The sequence below is a fragment of the Triticum aestivum genome, chromosome 4A (genome assembly GCF_018294505.1).
Source record: "Triticum aestivum cultivar Chinese Spring chromosome 4A, IWGSC CS RefSeq v2.1, whole genome shotgun sequence".
Classification (NCBI taxonomy): domain Eukaryota; kingdom Viridiplantae; phylum Streptophyta; class Magnoliopsida; order Poales; family Poaceae; genus Triticum; species Triticum aestivum.
In genome coordinates this window covers 736,861,722-736,885,190 of record NC_057803.1, presented here as the reverse complement: position 1 = coordinate 736,885,190, position 23,469 = coordinate 736,861,722, and the positions used below count along the sequence as shown (strand labels likewise).

The 23,469-nt window shown below is 49.6% G+C and overlaps 1 pseudogene; it reads right to left on the bottom strand.

Annotated features, from left to right (window-relative positions):
• Positions 1 to 1,670: 1,670 nt before the first annotated feature.
• On the bottom strand, positions 1,671 to 17,427 carry LOC123084460 (disease resistance protein RGA5-like; annotated as a pseudogene).
• Between the last annotated feature and the right edge of the window lie 6,042 nt (positions 17,428 to 23,469).

Below are 23,469 nucleotides of genomic sequence, written 5' to 3'. Positions count from 1 at the left end.
TGGGGCTAAATTATACTGTAATTGGTCTTCTTTCGATAACAATCAGTCATTATGATTATCCTAAATCCTAGTGCATATTGTCAGCCTGTTAGTATACTACTAAAAGTTTCAATCAGAGTGGTTACTGGTGCCATGTCTAGTTGACCTTATTCATTCAGTATTTTGGTAAAACACTGCCTTTGAGCAAGTTCCTTTTATATATGTTTTCTATAGCTAATGAATTCAGTAGAGCCTTGGTTCTGTTAATCCCAGAGAAATTGCATCAATTCCAGTAAAAAGAATAATAACATTGGAAGCTTTCATGAAAAGTTTTCCTACTGGGTGTGTGTGTTTCGTCCGTTTTTGTTGTTTCGGATGATAAACCGAAGGTACGTATCATATAAGCTTGTGTTTCGCATATCCAAATAGGATTTTGGCAGGTGCCAGGACATGTCATTTACTATTTTAGGAATGTAGGGACCCTAACATATAGGCTTGTCCGTTGGTTTGGACGCTTAGTGTTGTGCGCACTTAGCAGCCATATATATTGAAGCCCTGCTATTGCGGTGTCGATGTGCCCTGTGGCTGTATGCATCGAACTATACGTGGAAGGAAGAGAAATCGCTGTGTACATCGCCAGACTCCAAAATTCTGTCAAAAATGAAAATCATATTGTCAGTATAATGCTGATATTGCACAACCATGGAAACCTACAAGTTGTGAAAATTATCTTTAGGAAAACCTAAGGAAATCATCATGTTGCCAGTGCTTCATGGTTCGGTAAAGAGGCAAAAAAGCTGCCTGAAGTGAATCGTTCATTCCATAGAGAGGAGGAAAATTGTCAAAGCGTGGTTGCAGCTTCAGAACTGCATACTCAGTAGCAGCGTAGTACACAGTAGCAGTGTAGCAGAAGCAGATAGGACTATTTCAGAGGTTTCAATCCCAGTTTCTATTTCCGAAGCTGCCCAAGGTATGTGCATACTAGTAACAAACAGCAGCATTTGGTAGATTCCTTTCTTCATGTCGTCTGTCTATTCTGCCAAAAACTGCATGTAATTAAGTATACTAATTAATGGTTAAGAGTGGCCAAGCATGAACATAACATGTTTTCCATGTCGGCAGTGTCAAGAAATTTTTAGCTGTTGGGTTAGATCGAGTCAATTTGCTGTTGTACATTAATCATGAGTCCTGAATGTGTAATGCTACTGTTAATTGTATGTTGAATGGTTTTTCTTTTAGCTAGGACTTGTTCAGTTGAACAATTCATGGTGTGTATGCCAATAATTTCACACCATGCATGCATATCTTATTCGATATCACTGACAGGAGGGGATACTAGGTTGTGAAATGGCATTAGGTTATTTTATTATGTTCCGAATCCCATACAAGTGTTGTACTACAGATGGAGTCCTACCGGACAACGGCATGGCAACCGTGCTAGACGTAGCATGACTACAACTCTGTTTCGTGTCCACCAAGAAAGAGAGTTGTTTGCACCTTTATATAGTACCAGCTAGTCATAGAAAGATGAGAGAGAGATCTTCACCAGATCAGCACGTATAGGGTTTGTACTCTCGTGTAATGTAATACTCCTCCCAATTATAGTGATACGCCGCCGTGCGTTCCGTGGTTTTCTCCCGCAAGGGTTTCCACGTAAAAATCCGTCTCTCTGTCTCGTTTATTTGTCGTTATTATCTAACAAACTGCTTGGGCACCACCAGCCGATTCAGCATCCCCACGTCACTTGCTGTCACCACCTTGTCAAACATGTGCTCCCGCACATCATCACCGCCGCCTGTAATCTGCACAAGTGTTGGTGTAATTTCTGGAAAAATAATGGCCAGTCAGTGCGTCTTATTTGGTGATGTAACTTTATTAACTTGATGGAAGAACTTCCAATTAGACAGACACAGATATACCTGGAACATCCAACCGCGAATTAGACTCAAGTGACGTTGAAATCCTGATTACAACAACCATTTAATTAGCTTCACTAGAACATGACAGATTGAATCTTGTTAATTGTGGAATCCTAGTCGAAGTAAAGGAGGGCATACTTCCTCGTTTGTAAGGATTATTGATACCTTTGATCAGCTGATCTCTCCAATCTCTTGTCGTATTCACCATCTGGTTGTTCCTCCAGAATGTCATCTGGCTGTTGTTTTTGTTTCGTACTTCTGTCAACATTGGAACTATAACCTACCAATTGCATCTTGATTGTAGGATTGCTTGGATGGTTACTAACAACAGTCCTCGAGGCATACTCTAGATCAGAAGCTGTGCCACCAAATTTTGTGGAAATCTCTCTAAGCCCTGGCATATGCTCGATGCTAATATGAATAACTCCGAGATTGATGCTTTGGGGGTTAGGATACTCGATAATTTGTGTGCGGATCTCGCTCCTGAGGAGGAAGATGAGCGAGTGGATTTTGTTGAAGTGCGCGCCTCTGAGGCTGGTTGTGAGGACCAGCTGGAGAGTTTTAATATGCCTAAACGCAAATGGAAGCGGAAGATTTACCTGGCTTCCGCAGTGCGTAGGAACGCGCGGATTAGAACAGCTAAAAAATTCCATGACGAGTTATGAAAGGAATCTTTTGGAATAGCAGAGGTCTGAAAGACTTGGCTAAAAGAAGGTTTCTTGCTGAGGCTTCTATTGAGCATAACTTGGACTTTATCGCTTTATCAGAAACTGGTAGAGCCGACTTTTCGCCTCAATTTCTCAATACGTTGTCGGGAGGTATTGAGTTTGATTGGCATTGTCTTCCCCCACGAGGAAGATCGGGGGGGATTTTACTCGGGGTTAGATGTGACTCGTTAGAAGTCCGAACCGTGGTCATGGGGGATTTTGCAGTTAAGTTTAGGGTCAGGTCGAAGGCCGATGGGTTTAACTGGGCTTTGGTGGCGGTTTATGGAGCCGCACAGCCCGAGCTTAAACCAGATTTTTTGGCTGACTTGGTTAGGATTTGTGGTTCCGAGCAACTGCCTCTCCTAGTAGGGGGTGATTTTAATATTATCAAAAGGCGTGATGAGAAGAATAATGATAATTTCGATGGTAGATGGTCGTTCATGTTTAACACCATCATTGAAAGTCTGGATCTGCGTGAGATTGAGCTTTCGGGCAGGAAGTTCACCTGGGCTAATGCACTACCTAATCCGACGTTTGAGAAGTTGGATCGGGTTCTGGCTAGCGTCGAATGGGAGCAGAAATTCCCTTGTGTTACGGTGCAGGCACTTACACGGGGTGAGGGAGTCCTGGACTAGGGGGTGTCCGGATAGCCGGACTATCATCATCAGCCGGACTCCAAGACTATGAAGATACAAGATTGAAGACTTCGTCCCGTGTCCGGATGGGACTTTCCTTGGCGTAGAAGGCAAGCTTGGCAATACGGATATGTAGATCTCCTACCATTGTAACCGACTCTGTGTAACCCTAGCCCTCTTCGGTGTCTATATAAACCGGAGGGTTTTAGTCCATAGGACGAACAACCATTACAACAATCATACCATAGGCTAGCTTCTAGGGTTTAGCCTCCTTGATCTCGTGGTAGATCCACTCTTGTACTACCCATATCATCAATATCAATCAAGCAGGAGTAGGGTTTTACCTCCATCGAGAGGGCCCGAACCTGGGTAAAAACATCGTGTCCCTTGTCTCCTGTTACCATCCGCATAGACGCACAGTTCGGGACCCCCTACCCGAGATCCGCCGGTGTTGACACCGACATTGGTGCTTTCATTGAGAGTTCCTCTGTGTCATCACCGATAGGCTTGATGGCTCCTTCAATCATCAACAACAACACAGTCCAGGGTGAGACTTTTCTCCCCGGGCAGATCTTCGTGTTCGGCGGCTTTGCACTACGGGCCAATTCGCTTGGCCATTTGGAGCAGATCAAAAGCTACGCCCCTGGCCATCAGGACAAATTTGGAAGCCTAAACTTCACGACTGACATCCGCGGAGACTTAATCTTTGATGGATTCGAGCCACAGTCGAGCGCGCCGCACTGTCACGATGGGCATGATTTAGCTCTGCCGCCGGATAGTGCCCTGCAGGCCGCACATGAGTCCGCTCCGACCCCTAGTTCGGAGCCGACCGTGCAGACCGAGGACAGGTGGCTGGACACCGCCTCGGGAGCTGCGATCCCTACAGCGATGGAGCCGAATACTGACCTTGTCCCTCGTAAAGCTCGTGACTCTGAGGTGCCGGACTCCTCGCCGGACTCCGAACCTCCGGCGCCCCTACCAATCGAATCCGATTGGGCGCCGATCATGGAGTTCACCGCCGCGGACATCTTTCAACACTCACCCTTTGGCGACATCCTGAATTCGCTAAAACATCTCTCGTTATCAGGAGAGCCCTAGCCGGACTGCGGTCAGGACGGTTGGGATGCGGATGACGAAGAAATTCAAAACCCACCCACCACCCACTTTGTAGCCACTATCGACGATCTAACCGACATGCTAGACTATGACTCCGAAGACATCGACGGTATGGATGACGATGCCAGAGACGACCAAGAACCAGCGCCTACGGGGCACTGGAAGACCACCTCGTCATACGACGTATACATGGTGGACATCCCAAAGGATGGGAACGGCGAAGAAGCAGTGGAGGCAGATTCCTTTAAGAAACAACCCAAGCGCCGACGTCAGCGGCGCCGCTCTAAATCCCGCCATAGCAAGAATGGAGATTCCGGCACCGGAGATAATAACACCCCAGAGAGTGCCGAAGACAACCCCCTCCAGCAAGATTCAGCACAGGAGGACGGAGAAGCCAGCCCTCACGAGAGAGCGGCAGATGAAGAGGTAGAGGATGATAATTACATGCCTCCCTCCGGAGACGAGGCAAGCCTCAACGACGACGAATTCGTCGTGCCCGAGGATCCCGTCGAACAAAAGCGTTTTAAACGCAGGCTCATGGCCACGGCAAACAGCCTAAAGAAAAAGCAGCAACAGCTCCGAGCTGATCAAGACCTGCTGGCCGACAGATGGACCGAAGTCCTCGCGGCCGAAGAGCATGAACTCAAACGCCCCTCCAAAAGCTACCCAAAACGCAAGTTGCTCCCCCAATTAGAGGAGGAGGAGTATAAACCCTCATCACCAGCGCACAATACGGCAGACCGACCACCTCGTGGCCGCGACAGAGAGGCCTCTAGGCCCTCCATCAGGACCGTACCCCAGCACCGCTCGAAAAGTACGAAGCAAAGGGGGAATGCGCCGGACTTGCGAGACATATTGGAGGACAAGGCAAGACAATCAAGATCGATCTACGGATCACGTGGGCGCCCCATGATGCGCGACGACTACCATCGCGTCGGATACAACAACTCCGGTCGGGCCGAACACAGTAGACAAAGCTCTGAGCTACATCGTGATATTGCCCAGTATAGAGGCGCCGCACACCCACTATGCTTCACAGATGAAGTAATGGATCATCAAATCCCTGAAGGGTTTAAACCCGTAAACATTGAATCCTACGATGGCACAACAGACCCCGCGGTTTGGATCGAAGATTATCTCCTTCATATCTATACGGCCCGCGGTGACGATCTCCACGCCATCAAATATCTCCCACTCAAGCTTAAAGGACCAGCTCGGCATTGGCTTAACAGCTTGCCAGCAGAGTCAATCGGGTGTTGGGAGGACCTGGAAGCCGCATTCCTTGACAACTTCCAGGGCACATATGTGCGACCACCAGACGCCGATGACCTAAGCCACATAATTCAGCAGCCAGATGAATCGGCCAGACAATTCAGGACACGGTTCCTAACAAAGAAAAATCAAATCGTCGACTGTCCGGATGCAGAGGCCCTCGCAGCCTTCAAACACAACATCCGCGACGAGTGGCTGGCCCGGCACCTAGGACAGGAAAAGCCAAAATCCATGGCAGCCCTCACATCACTCATGACCCGCTTCTGTGCGGGGGAGGACAGCTGGCTAGCTCGCAGTAACAACCTAAGCAAAAATTCTGGCAGTCCGGATACCAAGGACCGCAATGGTAGGTCGCGTCGAAACAAAAACAAACGCCGCGTTAATGGCGATAACATTGAGGATACGGTAGTCAACGCCGTATTCAGAGGCTCTAAACCCGGTCAGCGGAAAAAGCCTTTCAAAAGAACCACTCCGGGTCCGTCCAATTTGGACCGAATACTCGACCGCTCTTGCCAGATACATGGCACCCTCGAAAAGCCAGCTAATCACACCAACAGGGATTGTTGGGTATTCAAGCAGGCAGGCAAGTTAATTGCCGAAAACAACGACAAGGGGCTGCATAGCAATGACGAGGAGGAGACCCGACCGCCGAACAGTAGAGGACAAAAGGGTTCCCCCCCACAGGTGCGGACGGTAAACATGATATACGCAACCCACATACCCAAGAGGGAGCGGAAGCGTGCACTTAGGGACGTATATGCGATGGAGCCAGTCGCCCCGAAGTTCAATCCATGGTCCTCTTGCCCGATCACTTTCGATTGAAGGGACCACCCCACCAGTATCCTCCATGGCGGATTCGCCGCATTGGTTTTAGACCCAATCGTCGATGGATTTCACCTCACCAGAGTCCTGATGGACGGCGGCAGCAGCCTGAACCTGCTTTATCAGGACATAGTGCGCAAGATGGGCATAGACCCCTCAAGGATTAAACCTACAAAGACGACCTTCAAAGGCGTCATACCAGGTGTAGAGGCCAATTGTACAGGCTCGGTTACACTGGATAACATCCGAAGCGAGGAGTTAATCTTCGATATAGTCCCGTTCCGCAGCGGCTATCATGCTCTGCTCGGACGGACCGCGTTTGCAAAGCTCAACGCGGTGCCGCATTATGCATACCTCAAGCTCAAGATGCCAGGCCCTCGAGGAGTCATCACGGTCAACAGAAACACGGAACGCTCCCTCTGAACGGAGGAACATACAGCGGCTCTCGCGGCAGAAGTACAGAGCAGCCTCCTAAGGCAATTCTCAAGTCTGCGCGTTAAGCGACCGGACATGGCCAAGCGCGCCCGGAGTAACATACATCAAGACCACCTGGTACGTTTCGAGCACGCGTAGCAATGCGGCCCCAACCCCAGCCCTTGCATGATTGCAAGACTAGTCCTTCGCGTACATCATTAGGCTCTCGAGATACCATGGGCATAGGGGGAGGGGCACGACCACGACAGGCCCAGAGTGCGGCTCAACCACACCAGGGGCTCCCAAGTGTGTCGCTCTTTTTCTTTTTTCTTTTTCTTACCCACAGGACTCCGTTCACCAGAGGCCCTGTCCGGCAGCAGACCTGCTGAACTAACGATGCAACAGCCAGGGAAGGAGAAAGGCTACGACGAACACTCAGGTGGTCTCCATTACGAGCATTAAAATCTGTTTAATACACCATTCCGCAGCCTACCCCTGGAGGGGGACATGTTTAATAGTCCAACCCCTTGCTTACCGCACTATTTGTATCATTCTGCATTCATGGCGGTATTTCTGAATAAACAATGCATCGCTTTTTGCTTATAATTGCATCCCTTTTTTATATATGTTCGTTTATGACATTTTGCATCCGTACACTTTGGTACGGCCGAATACACCAGGGGCTTATGTTCCCCGCATTATGGTGTGATAAGTTCGCACACTTTCACAAGGGCGTCACCCCGAACTTATAGCATTATATGCATCGGCTCCGAATCATGTCTTGGGTCAATAGTTGGGTTTACCCGGCTCCCATGTTTTGGTACCTTACGTTCCGTTTTATCGGCTAAGGTAGCACTGGGAGAACCACTGCGATTGCGCCCCGGTTGAGCTGGGCGAGCGCCTCAGTGGAGAAAGCTAAAACTGACCGTCATGATAAGGCGAGAGCTGGTCGCTGTTCGAGAGGTCTTTTCGAGTCCCTAAAGACTTATGCCGCTTAGAGCGAAGAACCGGCTTTGTCCGGCGCAGGCGTGGATAGCGCCCCGAACTCGGTCTTCCGAATACTAGGGGCTTCGCCGAAATTTAAAATTATAGAATTCTATGACTAAGTGAGAGTGTTCAAGCATTATAAGTCCGGTTGCCTTGTTCGTCGTGTTGAGCGCCTACCTAGATGGACCCAAAAATGGGAACAAGAGCGCTCAAGTTTATACCGAACACCCCAGCACTCGCGGCATGGGGGTTGAAGCCGACGACTTGCCATCTCTCAGATTTGATAAATGGCCGCACACAAGGTAATATTTTAAATTAATAAGCGTTGCTTAGCGCATATGAATAAAGTTTTCAGCGCACAGGATAACACATTGCGAGTCTACTCAAATATTACATCTTTGGAGCACTCATCTCCAATCTTGCGGGCACCCTTCAGGACACTCTAATAATACATTTCGGGCGTGCGATACTCCTTGCCCGCCAGCGGCGCGTCCGTCAGAAGCTTCTCAGCATCCAGCCTGCCACAGTGCACTTTTGCACGGGCAAGGGCCCGACGGGCACCTTCAATGCAGGCGGAGCGCTTGACGACTTCCACCCAGGGACACGCATCCACCAGCCGCGGCACTAGGCCGAAGTAGATCCCAGGCATGGCCTCCTCGGGCCACAGCCGAACTATGAGGCCCTTCATGGCCTGTTCGGCTACCTTGTGGAGCTCGACCAGCTGCTTCAGCTGGTCACTAAGGGGCACCGGATGTCCGGCCTCAGCATACTGAGACCAGAAGACCTTCTCCGTCGAGCTCCCCTCCTCCGACCGGTAGAATGCGGCGGCATCGGATACGCTGCGAGGCAGATCTGCAAATGCTCCTGGAGAGCTCCGAATTTGGGTAAGTAACAGGTAATTCACATTCACATGCTTGCTTTGCATGAAAAATGCCTTACCCGCCGCTATCTTCTTCACCGCCTCGATCTCCTGGAGGGCCTTATGGGCTTCGGCCTTAGCGGCTTTGGCACTCTCAAGAGCCGAGGCAAGCTCGGACTCTCGAGTCTTCGAGTCGCGCTCCAAACTCTCGTGCTTTTCCACGAGAACCTCGAGCTCTTGCTGCACCTCCGCCACCCGCGCCTCCTGCTTCTCTCTCTCAGCTTGTTCCGCGGCCGCATTACGCTCGGCCGCGGACACGGCCTCCTTCAGGGTCGCCACCTTGTTCGTGGCCCCTGCAGTGCCCACGTTATCCTCGTTATTTCTCTTGCAACCAAAATCCTTTTCTGTAAGGTACAAATTCAATACGGTGTTACTCACCTTCTTTGTCCTCGAGCTGCTTCTTGGCAAGACCGAGCTCGTTCTCGGACCGCTCAAGGCTCTGCTTTAAAGCACCGACCTCCGCAGTCAGTGCGGCAGAGGTCAGCAGGCGCTGCCTGCAATCCCATATTGACATAATTTTTAGAACTCCTGCGTATATCTTTATTAGATCCTCAGTCCGGCTTTTCTTTCCGAACACCGAACCGAGCATCAGGGGCTACTGTCTATGCGGTATCACATTACATATTTTAAATTTCTTACCTCAAAGCCTGTTAGAAGGCTGCTGCAGGTTTCGGTCAGCCCGCTCTTGGCAAGCTGAACCTTCTGAATCACCGCACTCATTATAGTACGGTGTTCTTCCTCGATGGAAGCGCCGTTGAGCGCCTCCAACAAGCTGTCCGGCGCCTCCGGTTGGACGGAGGCCGCTGGTGTCACGGTCTTTCCCTTCTTATGAAGGGGCCGCCTGCCGGACTCCGGAACCACTGCTGGTTCCGGTGCGGAGTCCGGTGCAAAGTCCGGGAGGTTGCCTTGCGGCACCTCCGGAGCCTCCTCCTCCCGATGGGTCCCTTCATGGGATCCCACCTCGGCGTCGTTAGCATCATGGGGAGTTGAGGCAGTCGGAAGGGAATCCACATCCGACGGTGCCAAGGACCCGCTTGATGAAGCGGGAAGATCGTCCTCGGCCGGACTAGAGGTTGTATGCGGCATTAGAAGGACACTACGTGGCACAAAGAGAAATTATAAATCATTCAGGAATCCGGATACTTACGATCTTGCTAGGGGCTTGGCCCTTGAGGGCCACTCCTCGTTGCCGTCATCGGCGTTGGCGGAGCAGTCCGGAGGAAGGGTCCTTCCCTTCTTGGACCCTTCGGCCTCCCTCATTGGGGAAGCCTTCCTCTTCTTCTCTCCCCCCTCTTGGGAAGAGTCCTCTTTCCCCTCCTCGTCTTCGGGGGAGGAGTCCGCCTCGGAGCCATCGGACGACGAGTCCGATACCACCTGGCGTCGGGAACTCCTTCGGGTTCCCGTGGCCTTCTTCTTGGCCTTCTTCTCCGGCACCACATAGAGGGCCGGAACTAGCAGCCCCGTTAAACGGGTGTCCGCTGGGTCTTCAGGAAGGGGAGCCGGACAGTTAACCTGTCCAGACGTCCTCCGCCAGTCCTGTTAAAGGCATTGGGAGTTTTAGATCCCACATAGAGTCAAACTATGAAAGAAATGAGTGTCCCATAAAGGATAACAAAGCTTACCTCGCAGGCCGGGCGCTTCGTGCTGAACCCGCTATCTTTAGTTGCGGATGCGGGGGCCTCTCCCCCCTTGAACAGCACCCTCCAGGCAGCTTCGTACGTCATGTCGAAGAGCCCGCTTAGGGTCCAGTGCTATGCCGGATCAAACTCCCACAAATTGAAGGCCCATTGCTGGCAGGGGAGAATCCGGCGGACGAGCATGGCCTGGATCACGTTGACAAGCTTAAGCTTCTTGTTCACCAGGGTCTGGAGACAGGACTGGAGTCCGGTCAGCTCCTCCGAACTGCCCCATAGCAAGCCCTTCTCTTTCCAGGAGGTGAGCTGCATAGGGGTACCAGATCTGAACTTGGGGGTCGCCACCCATTTAGGGTCACGCGGCTCGGTGATGTAGAACCACCCCGATTGCCACCCCTTGACGGATTCCACAAAGGCGCCCTCGAGCCAAGTGACGTTGGGCATTTTTCCCACCATGGCGCCTCCGCACTCCGCTTGAACGCCCTTCACCACCTTCGGCTTGACATTGAAGGTCCTTAGCCACAAGCCGAAGTGGGGCTGGATGCAGAGGAAGGCCTCGCACACGACGATAAACGCCGAGCTGTTGAGGATGAAGTTTGGCGCCAGATCGTGGAAGTCCAGACCGTAGTAGTACATGAGCCCCCGGACGAAGGGATGGAGTGGGAAGCCCAGTCCGCGGAGGAAGTGGGGAAGAAATACGACCCTCTCATGGGGCCTGGGGGTGGGGATGAGCTGCCCCTCGTCGGGCAGCCAGTGCACGATGTCGCTGGACAGGTATCCGGCGCCGCGCAGTTTTTCGATGTGCCCCTCCATAACGGAGGAGGCCATCCACTTGCCTCCCGCTCCGGACATGGCTGGAGAAGGTTGAGGCGAGGTGAGCGGACTTGGGCGCTGGAGCTCGAGTGCACGGAGATGGATAGGCAAAGGAGGAAGAAGGCGTAGGTAAAAAAGGTGGATCCTTATCCCCTTATATATACGAGCGGACGAAGACTATGCGTCCCACCGGCCTGGTAAAACTCGCCTATCTCCCAAGCACCACAATCAATGGCGCGGTTGGGTTACCCACGTCCGTATTGATGGGAATCCCGGAATGAGGGGAACACGATCTCTGCTTCGACAAGACGTGCCAAGGAAACCGCTTCGCTAAACGCGCTGAGGTGGTATAATAAAAACGATTCAAGTAAAGGCTTGGTAGTGGTGTGACGTCACGCCACAGAGTACTCAGCAGATTGAACTTGTGTACATATTATTCTCTCTACGGCAGTATGTGGAATTTATTTTGCAGAGCCGGACACTATCCTGGTGTTCACTATCTTCTATGATTATTCGGAGGAGGAACCCGCCTTGCAATGTCGAACAATATGCGCGGCGGACTCATCGTCATTGAAGCCTGGTTCAGGGGCTACTGAGGGAGTCCTGGACTCGGGGGTGTCCGGATAGCCGGACTATCATCATCGGCCGGACTCCAAGACTATGAAGATACAAGATTGAAGACTTCGTCCCGTGTCCGGATGGGACTTTCCTTGGCGTGGAAGGCAAGCTTGGCAATACGGATATGTAGATCTCCTACCATTGTAACCGACTCTGTGTAACCCTAGCCCTCTCCGGTGTCTATATAAACTGGAGGGTTTTAGTCCATAGGACGAACAATCATTAAAACAATCATACCATAGGCTAGCTTCTAGGGTTTAGCCTCCTTGATCTCGTGGTAGATCCACTCTTGTACTACCCATATCATCAATATCAATCAAGCAGGAGTAGGGTTTTACCTCCATCGAGAGGGTCTGAACCTGGGTAAAAACATCGTGTCCCTTGTCTCCTGTTACCATCCGCCTAGACGCACAGTTCGGGACCCCCTACCCGAGATCCGCCGGTTTTGACACCGACACGGGGCATTTCGGACCATACGCCTTTATTCATTGACTCTGGGGAGGCCACCCATGTGGGAAATAAGAATATCTTCTCGTTTGAGCTTGCGTGGTTCAAGAGACAAGGGTTCCTAGACATTGTTGCCAGAGAATGGGCTAAGGATGCAGGAGGTAGAACTGCACTTGAGCGCTGGCAGAATAAAATTAGGCACTTGAGAAGCTTCTTACGAGGGTGGGCTAAACATCTTAGTGGAGTTTATAAGATTGAGAAGGAACAGCTCCTTTCGCTTATTCAATCCCTAGATGTAAAAGCTGATAACATGATCCTGCCAGCCTCGGAGCTTCAGGTGAAGCTCGATGCGGAAATGCGGCTGAAAGAGCTTCTTCGTGAGGAATAATTAAAGTGGACGCTTCGGGCCAAGGTCCGACGGGTCGTCCAGGGGGACGCGAACACACAATTTTTTCACATGATTGCTAATGGCAAGCATAGAAAGAAGAGAATCTTTCAGCTTGAGCAAGATGAGGGAACGATTCTGGGTCAGGAAAATTTAAAGTTGTATATCACTGAGTATTACAAGCAGTTGTTTGGACCTCTAGAGGAGAACTGGGTGTCGCTGGATGAGTCTAGGATTGAGGATGTGCCTCAACTGACAGCGGTTGAGAATGATATCTTAATTGCTCCTTTCTCTGAGAAAGAGGTATTTGAGGCAATTTCCCAGATGAAGAATAATGGCCCGGATGGTTTCCCGGCCGAGTTTTACAAGAAATGTTGGCACATTATTAAAGGAGATCTATTGCCTTCGTTCAATGATCTCTTCGCTGGTCAGCTTCACCTTTTAAGCTGAATTTTGGGACGATAACTCTTCTTCCCAAGAAGACAGAGGCAGTGCGGATTGAGCAATTTAGGCCAATCTGTCTTCTTAATGTGAGTTTCAAAAATTTTACCAAGGTCGGGATGAATAGGCTCACACAGATTGCGCATACTGTGGTGCAGCCTACTCAATCTACTTTCATGCCGGATGGGAACATTCTTGAAGGGGTGGTCGTCCTGCATGAAACGCTTCATGAAATTCACATGAAAAACTGGATGGAGTGGTTTTTAAGGTGGATTTCGAGAAAGCGTACGATAAAGTCAAATGGCCCTTTTTACAACAAGCCTTACGTACAAGGGTTCTGACGCATCTTGGGGGCGCCAAGTTCAATCTTTCACGCAAAAAGGGAGTGTTGGAATTAAAGTGAATGACGATATAGGGCATTATTTCCAGACACACAAGGGCCTGAGGCAAGGTGATCCAATGTCTCCTATCCTATTCAACATTGTTGTTGATATGTTGGCAATCTTGATAAGAAGGGCAAAGGAGGCAGGACAAGTAGGTGGCTTGGTGCCTCATCTTGTCGATGGTGGTGTGTCCATTCTGCAGTACGCCGATGATACTATCATTTTTATGGAGCACGACTTGGTAAAGGCGAGAAATATGAAGCTGGTATTGTGCCTATTTGAGCAATTGTCCGGTCTGAAGATCAACTTCAATAAAAGCGAGTTGTTTTGTTTTGGTAGAGCCAAAGAGGAACAAGATGCTTACAAGCAATTGTTTGGTTGCGATCTGGGGACTCTTCCGTTTACTTACCTTGGTATTCCCATTCACCATCGTAAGTTAACTAACAGCGAATGGAAGTGTATCAAGGATCGGTTTGAGAAGAAACTGAGCTGCTGGAAGGGCAAACTTATGTCGTATGGAGGCTGGTTGATTCTTATTAATTCGGTGCTCACGAGTTTGCCTATGTTTCTCTTATCCTTTTTTGAGGTTCCAGTTGGAGTTAGGAAAAGGCTGGACTTCTATCGATCTCTTTTCTTCTGGCAGAGCGATGAAACTAAGAGAAAGTACCGTCTAGCCAAATGGGATGTCATCTGCCGACCAAAAGACCAAGGGGGTCTTGTGGTTGAGAACCTTGAAGTTAAGAACAGATGCCTTCTAAGTAAGTGGCTTTATAAGTTATCTGCCGAGACTGAGGCAACTTGGGCGCAGATTCTTCGTAACAAGTATCTGTACTCTAAAACCTTGTCGCAGGTGACGGTTCGACCCACTGATTCGCCCTTCTGGAAGGGGTTAATGAGGGTCAAAGCTACTTTCTTTAACAGAACAAAGTTTGTTGTCGGTGATGGCAATAACACTCGTTTCTGGGAAGATACCTGGCTAGGTGATGTACCACTGGCACTCCAGTACCCGGCGCTTTATCGTATTGTGCAGCGACGGGATGTTCTGGTTGCAACGAGTCTGCAATCTGTTCCTCTTAACATCCGATTTAGGAGGGTGCTTGTGGGTGACCGGTGGGAGGCTTGGATTCATCTGGTGAGTAGACTTATGGAGGTTCAGCTTACTCATCAGCCCGATCAGTTGTGTTGGAAGCTTACTAAATCTGGTGAATTCACGGTCAAGTCGATGTACATTAATGTCATCAATTCTAGTGTAATTCCTAGTTCCAAACACGTTTGGAAAGTTAAGGTTCCTCTGAAAATCAAAGTGTTTATGTGGTTTGTGCATAAACAAGTCGTGCTAACGAAAGATAACTTGATTAAGCGCAACTGGACAGGATCTACTAGGTGTAGTTTCTGTGATCGGGATGAAACTATCAAGCATCTTTTCTTTGAGTGCCCGATGGCGAGGGTGTTGTGGCCCTCTGTGCAGATTGCCTTTAACATTACTCCTCCGAATTCGGTCAGATTGTTGTTTGGAACGTGGCTGGTTGGTATAGAGGCCGAAACAGCTAGACAAATTCGTGTGAGAGCATGTGCGTTGTTATGGGCAATTTGGAACTGCAGAAATGACTTGGCTTTTAACAGAACAACAACTATTCATTTTTTGCAGGTTCTTTTCCGGGCTACTGCGCTAATCCGTACTTGGTCATTACTCACTCCGACGGAGGCCAGGGCGCGTTTGGTTACTGGATCTGTCCGGTGGGAGATGGCAGCGCGGGATATCTTCAACCGGTTTGGATGGCGGTCATGTAATAGGATAGGCGCTTAGTTTACCTATCTCTCTTTATTATGCCAGCCGGTTGTGGCTTTTGGGGCTTGTTTTATTTTGCTTGCTCTGAGTGAGCCAGTATCCTTTGTTGCAGCACTTTACAAGACATTGTTAAACTACTTTTTTATTTATTAATGTGGCCGTATGCATCTTTCTGATGCAGAGGCCGGGGAACCCCCTTTTCGAAAAAATAATAATAATAACTGCAGTACCATGTTCATGTTGTACTTTCTGTCGGACTTGACCCATACGGAAAAAAAAGGTTGGCCCATTGGTGGGATGGCATTGAAAACTAGCTTGAGCTTCAAGAGATTAGGCATTGCATCTTACTCGAATTTTAGGCAAGCTATACCAGTCGTGAACCTCAACTTGAAGTGCTTGAGAACTGAGAACCCGACCGCTCTATCAAAAATGATCTTTTGAATGGGTGGCGTCTCCACATACAGGGATAAATCAGTGAGAGCACATAATCCACCAAGAGTATCAATACAAATCATCTTCAGTTCCCTCAGTGGAATCTTCAAAATGCATAGGTTGCCATGTTTCTCAGTCCATGGAGGAATTCGTGAGAATATGCAGCAGCTGTGTGGCGAGAATTCAAGTCTTTGCAGAAGGGGGGGGGGGGGGGGGGGGGGGTGCCATGCGATACCATGGAGGGATTACTTTTGAGGCGCCAGGAACCACAGTAGTTTCTACCGAGGAACCATGAGCAATTACTACAGTTTTCAAATTGCCATGTCCTCCAATTAAATAAGCCAGAACTTCCATGCTTGTTTCCAGATGGTCGTCAGAAGGTGATGTAGAAGAAAATGTTAGACGAAGATCCTGCAGGCAGTTCAGCTTACCAAGGCTCCACTGATGGATAACTGAGTCACTCATGTTGCCAACCAAATCCAGCAGATTTGTGTCAACAGGAAGAATTAGGTGCAACAAGTGTGGGAGTTGTATAATATCCCATGGAAGAGCAGTGACTCTTGTTGCGTCCATAACATCCAGTGTTTCCAAACATTTCAGGCCCCGCATACTGTTTGGTAGTTTTATACAGACATCACTTGCAATCTTCAAGTATCTCAGCTGAAAAAGTTCTGAAATACCAGTGAGGTCTATGGGGTCATAGTCGCCACAATGACCAGATAGTATAAGGTTCAGAACACGGAGAACCTTGAACTCTCTGATACAAGGCATACACTTGAATAATCCAAAAAATCTAAGTGATCGAACTTGTGACTTTGTGATGTTTTCTGGTGTCTGGCGTATTTTCCATCACCAAAGATGAGAGATAGTCGACGAACCTTGTGGGTAAGTGCTATATTCTTTCGATTGCAATCTACTACCACAATGAAATTCTCTTCTGCAGACTTGTGTGCAATAAGATCACGTACCACGTCATGAACCGTACAGGACAACACCTTATTGACGTGTCGCAGTTGGCTGAACGGCAAGGGGATCGGCACGGGGCTGCTCTTGACGAACTACCTCCCGTGCTCCGGCGCCGGCGTCTTCTTGTCCACGTCGCCTCCGTGGTGGATTTTGGGCCATCCGTTCAGCAAGTTCCAGAAGTTTGTGCCGTCGCCCACGGAGTGGTTCATGGACACGGCGACCAAGACGCCGTCCATCAGCTCAGTCACCTGCGCGGACAGCACGGGGAGGGGGGGGGGGGGGGGAACAGACGCGTCCGGGTTAAGCACGCCGTTCATCGACAACAAGGCACGTTCCACCGGCGACGAGGTGTGCACCGAGCCGACGAGGTCCGCGACGGCCACGACGGGCGCCTCCGCGTGGACGAGCTCGGCGCCTTCCCCGGTGCATCGCGGAGAGATGGTGACCGTGCCGTTGCCGAGCTCCTTGACGGCCAGCCGGCCGGCAAAGTGATAGTACCGGACGAGGGCGCGCGCCAAGGAGGACGCGAGGGCGTCGGCCAAGCGCTTGCCGCCGACAGGGGGCTTGGGCAGGACGATACCCATCTGGACGTAGTACAGGGGGAGGAGGCGGAGGTCCCAGGGCGTGAGTTGCACTTCCTCCGGCGGTGGCAGCGTCCCACCGCTCGACGGCCGGACCATGCGCCGGGATATGATCCGCACGGTGCCGGCAGCTCCCATGTGCTCGTTGCTGTTAGCTACCTCTCCCATGATCAGACGCACGCAAACACGCACGCTTGAGTAGAAGTTAGCTGACGTACATACATAGTAGGAAAAGAGTCAGCAACAAATACAAAACACACAACAAGAACAAGTTCAAAAACATGGCTCGAGATTTTTTTTAAAAAAGGAGTTGCACATACTAGGTGAAGCAACATCCGTGAGGCTTAAATTTTTCTCAAGGCTCAAAGCAACCTCTTGTTCACAGACATTTTTTTAGAACTATTAAATTCATCATCAACTACAAAATGGAAGTAAAAAGGCAGCTGAGTTATAATCCACAATTTACACCAAAGGAAGTACTACATATACATGAATGTCCAATGTCCAGAAGTTTAACAATACCTAACAAAGCAGTAAAACAATATACTATCTACAATCTACATACTAAAGATTGTAGACGTCAAACTCTGCCATTAGAGCATCCACAGTGTGATGTTTTGCTGCCTCTAAGGCAGCCTCTAAAGGCCATAGAGGCAGACGCTATACACTGTGAGAACAGCCTCTAAGCCAAATTTGCTTAGCATCGATGCTATGCTTGGAGGCAGCCTCCAACTCTGTCCATGCAATAAAATAATTCACTGGCCCTACATGTCATAGAAGAAGAGTATGCATGTGTCATGTCAAGAGGATGAAAAGGAGCCCCTTGGTAATCAATATATTATACATAGTGGGGACATCTTAGAGGCTGGTAACATTTGCTATACACTGCGGAATTTTGAGCTGACTCTAACAGGAGGACGTGGGTCCCAGCTTGAAGGCAAGCCAGCCTCTAAACGTTGTGGATGCCCTTAGCCACCTAACAGGGTTAACGTCAGTGCTATGCCGTCCACCATCTTTGCTGTTTGCTTGGCCTGTATGGCAGATGACAAAGGTGTTTGCCGTCCGCTTTATTTATGCAGGCGGCAAAGCAGCCCTTTACCGTGGTTTTCTGTGCTAGAAGTGGGGCCGTCTGCCAGCGGACGGCAAAGGCCTTTGCCACCCGTTATTCTGCCTTTGCCGTCTGCCATGGCAAACGGCAAAGTCCCTGATTCCTGTAGTGTTTGGTGCTTTGGTTGGCTGTCCATCCCAGCACATTGTTGATTCTAGCGTACTTTACGAGCTGCGACCCTCCTCCACACACCCCCCCCCCCAACCCGCGTTGGGATCTGGAGGTTCATCCCGGCCGGTTGCAATGTTCCTTGACTCACTGCGGTCCTCCGGCGGGCAGGCACGTCGTCTGTGGTGTGGCCCCTCTCCCCTACCATTCCCTCGCGAGCTTCGGGTCGTCCCCCTCTCCGGCACCCCTAAGAAGGCATCGAAAGAGTGGCCTTCGGAGTGATTCTACATTGAAGACATTGTTCTTCCGGACCGATTCTTTTTCAGGAAGGCATCCAAAGAGTGGCCATAGGTCTCACTTAATCTTTTTCTTCAGTTAAGCTTAGTCGGATATACTCCGGCTACCTTTGACAGGAATGGAGAAAAGTCGTTGAAGGGATCTACTGCCCCGCTCCGGAGCCGGAGGACTATAATTGAGACCTGGATCCGGATTTGAAGAAGATCCGGATATTTTTATAGAGTTCAAAGACGACATGTTTTATCAGACGAGCTATGACGGCATATAAGTGGCCATCATAGCCGATTACCCCGGCATTGTCCCCTCCTACCATGTGAGTACTCAAGAGACATCTCCTCAAAAAGAGTTTTCCCCTTGTGACTCACCCGCCGCATTGTATCATGCTCCCAAGGGGCGTCGCTAGTCGCATCGCACTACGGCAAAGGCGCCCTCTAAGAAGACGACGCCTGAACAAGGCGAGCCTTCAAAAAGAAAAGCAAATGATGATACCGGCGGGCCCTTTCATTCATCAAAGAGGTATGAGTTTTATCACGTACTCAGGGGATAGACTAGCTAGTGACGTTTCCTGATGCGCCATATTGTAGGAGGAGCATACGCCAGACTGTATCCGGAGACCTGTCCGGTCATGCACAGGCAAATCCGGTCCCGGACCCGACTACAAGGTCTGGGGTCAATATGGGGGAGATGTCGGATTGTCGTCTCTACGAGGATTCGGATAATGTATCCGTCACCAACTCCGAAGTGGAGAGTGCAATGAATCATCGCCGGCAGAGAGCGGCTATGCGCAATCCAAACTTTACCGAGGAGGCTTTCAACGCTATCAGCTCGGCGGATGCTTACATCCGAGCTGCTCGTGATGGACTTGCTGGAACCACTCACCAGCTCTCAAAAGATATGCGGGTATGAATTTTTGTGTGGATTCAATAATCATATGCCAGTAGCCCTCGAGTCTTGAAGCAGTTGGCCCAACTGATTTAAGAATCTTTATATCCTCAGGTACTCACAGAGAAAAATAGCGCCTTATCCAAGGAGCTAGAAGAATGCCGAACTAAGCTATCTGTTGCCACCGCCGAACTAGAAGATTTAAAAAATCCCAGAAGGAACCTCAAGGTGAGCACAACAGTAGCCTAGAAATAATATTCCGTACTAATAGTGTCGATGCTTAAATATGCATCATCTTATTGGTAGGGTCGATAGATCAACTAGAGGAGAGGCTAAGAGCTGCTCAAGCAGACAAACAACATGTTGAAGGGCAAGAAGCCGCTGATCAACGTGTGTTAACACGGACCATTAATGAGAAGAACAAGCTACAGGATGCAAACGTCAAACAAGCCTAAGAACTGAAGGACTTAAGAGCCCAACTATCCGATGCTGTGAAGGAGAATAGGAAGCTGAAAGGTAGCATATTAAGTATGCTTTTAACCTCACTTTGACACGGTCTCCGGATTGAAATTTTGACAAGTTTTCAGCTGTAGGTGTGCTAACCGGACGTCCCGAGGGAGAAGTGTCCGGATTTGAAGGCGAGCTGCTACAAGAGCTGTCCAAAGTGAATGAGCGAGCTCAGAAAGCTATGAAGAACATGGCTAAGGCTTTATGGACATCCGATCCACCTCTAGGAAGTATGGAGGAGCTTGTGAATTTTTTCAAGGGAGCTCGTCGCCGTTTTGGGCTATGGAAGATATCAGCATGTCGAGAAGGCGCATGAGAGGCCTGGGCCATGGTGAAAACACGATACACCAGACTTGATCCAAATCATATGTCCTGGATCAGACCTCGGGGACCAGATGGGCAAGAAATTCCTGTTAGCTTACTGTACGACCAAGTAAACATAGCCGCTAAGTATTCTCAACAGGATTGTAAACTAGACAACCTGTTAGAGGGTCTAGAGGTACAAGATAGCCGCTAATGTACTTTTATCGGCAAACTTGTCCCCGGCCGAATTGTAAAACGATTGTCATGGCAGACTTTCTGCTTCGACCTCGGAAACCCAAGGTTTGGAGTGCTACCGAATAATATACTGTCGGTGAATACCAAAGTATGTTCGGAAACCAGGCAGTCCGGTCATAATTGCTTGAACAGACAAGTTGTATTCGGGGAGTTATGTTATATTGCATTTAATCGTAAGAAACATCTTCCAGAGAGTATAGTTCCGTGAAGGGTTCCTTTCCCTGGGCTAGCCTGCGCCTTTTTGGCGTATGCCGCAGCTGTGATGCTAAAATCCATAGTACTTGTTATATTCTGAGGGCTTATATTGCAACGAGGGCAGTTCATCTTATTTCGGCCGACCAATTATCCCCTTAAGAACGCTAGTTTTCGGCTTCACCCATGTGAGGTACACGTCCAGATGACCCGGTTGTAACAATTGCATAGGTGCTCCCTTTATGCCCTAGCCGAACAAGCGGGAACGTAGGGCATAAGCACAGGAGCCAGGCAACCCAGCTTGGCAAAAACTGAAGTCATAAAGGTGCATATAATGGCAAGAAAAAGACATATATGAGTAGACAACACATATATACGGTGAGCTAATGCTCAAAAAATAATAATGATAATAAGCTTCTGTAAAAAGAAGCCCCCAGGTATTATGGGGTGTGTACATTTAAGGATGTAAGCCCCTCAAGTGTGTGGTTTATTCGAACACGAGCTAGAAGTCGTGAAAACGAGAAAAAAGGAAAAAAGACGAAGGAGAGAAAAGGAAGAACGAAAACAAAGGTAAGAGTGCAGACTTAGGCGTAGAATCTTCGGAGCCGGGAAGCGTTCCATGGGTTTGGCTCCAAGCGATTATCCTAAGCGTTGCGAAGGTGATAGGCTCCTATAGTGAGAACTTCATCGATAATGAAGGGACCCTCCCATTTGGGCTTGAGCTTGTCCTTTTTCTTCTCTGGTAGGCGTAGAACGAGTTCACTGACGTTGTAAGTCTTTGCCCGTATCTCCCTGCTTTGATATCGCCGAGCCTGCTGTTGGTAGAATTTAGAACGGGCCTTCACGACATCGCGCTCCTCCTTTAGGCCGTCCAGATCGTCCTTCCGATCGAGCTCGGCTTCTCTCTCTTCGTACATGCGCACTCGAGGTGAGTCATGAATAATGTCACAAGGCAATACTGCCTCGGCACCGTACACCATGAAGAAGGGTGTATATCCGATCGTGCGATTGTGCGTGGTCCGCAGCCCCCAGAGTACGGAATCGAGTTCCTCAACCCAGTGCTTGTCTGATTCTTGCAGAGGTCAGACTAATATGGGTTTGATGCCGCTCATTATCAGGCCATTAGCCCGCTCGACCTGACCATTTGTCTGCGGGTGATATACGGAGGCGTAATCGAGCTTGATGCCCAGATTAGTGCACCAAGTTTTCACCTCATCGGCCGTAAAGTTAGAGACATTGTCAGTAATAATACTGTGCGGGACACCATAAATGGTGTACGACACCGGATATAAAGTCTATAACCGGTCCGGCTTTGGCCGTTTTGACTGGTTTGGCCTCTGTCCACTTAGTGAACTTGTCAACCATAACCAGTAAATATTTCTTCTTACGGCTTCCTCCTTTAAGGGGTTTGACCATGTCCAGCCCCCAGACCGCAAAAGGCCAAGTAATGGGGATTGTTCGCAAGGCAGTGGGTGGCATGTGGCTTTGATTGGCGAAAAGATGGCATCCAATGCAGCGTTATACGAGGTCATGTGCGTCTGCTCGGGCCGTGGGCCAAAACAAACCTATACGGAAGGCCTTACTTACAAGGGCCCAAGCTGCGGCGTGATGGCCACCAAGACCGGCGTGTATTTCAGCCAAGAGCTGTCGTCCCTCTTCTTCGGAGATACATCTTTGAAGGACTCCGGTGGTACTTTTTCTCGTACAATTCCCCTTCATGAACTTTGTAGGCTTTCGAGCATCGAACAATACGACGGGCCTCAGTTTGATCCCCAAGGAGTTCATTCCTGGTAAGGTAGGCGAGGAAAGGTTCAGTCCATGGGGCAATTACAACCATAATTTCATGGGCTGATGGTGTTGTTTCGGTGCCCGAACCCCCGATTATATCCGGACTGTGTTCGGAGTCTGGGGGTATGGTCGGCTCCGGACTAGTGTTGCCGCTCTCATCCTGGCACATCACGGATGGCTTGAAGAGCCTCTCCACAAAGGTGTTGGGTGGGACGGGGTCGTGTTTAGCGCCCATGCGAGCAAGGATATCCCCATCTTGATTACTCTGTCGAGCCACGTGATGAAACTCGAGCCCCTCGAACCGAGCTGATATTTTGAGTACAACGTTACGGTAAGCTGCCATCTTCGGATCTTTCGCATCGAAGTCTCTGTTTATTTGGGATATTGCGAGGTTTGAATCCCCGCGTACTTCGAGGCGTTGTATGCCCATGGAAACGACCATCCGGAGACCGTGCAATAGGGCCTCGTATTCGGCTGCGTTGTTAGAGTCCATATATAGTATTTGGAGCACATAACAGACTGTGTCTCCTGTGGGGAGGTCAAGACGACACCAGCCCCGAGTCCAGCTAGCATTTTAGAGCCATCGAAGTGCGTCACCCAGTTGGAATATGTGCCGTACTCCTTAGGGATTTTGGCCTCTGTCCATTCGGCGATGAAGTCAGCCAACACCTGAGGTTTAATAGCTTGGCTTGGCTTGTAAGTTATTTCAAACGGTAAGAGCTCAATGGCCTATTTGGCAATCCGGTCGGTGGCGTCCCAGTTATTTATAA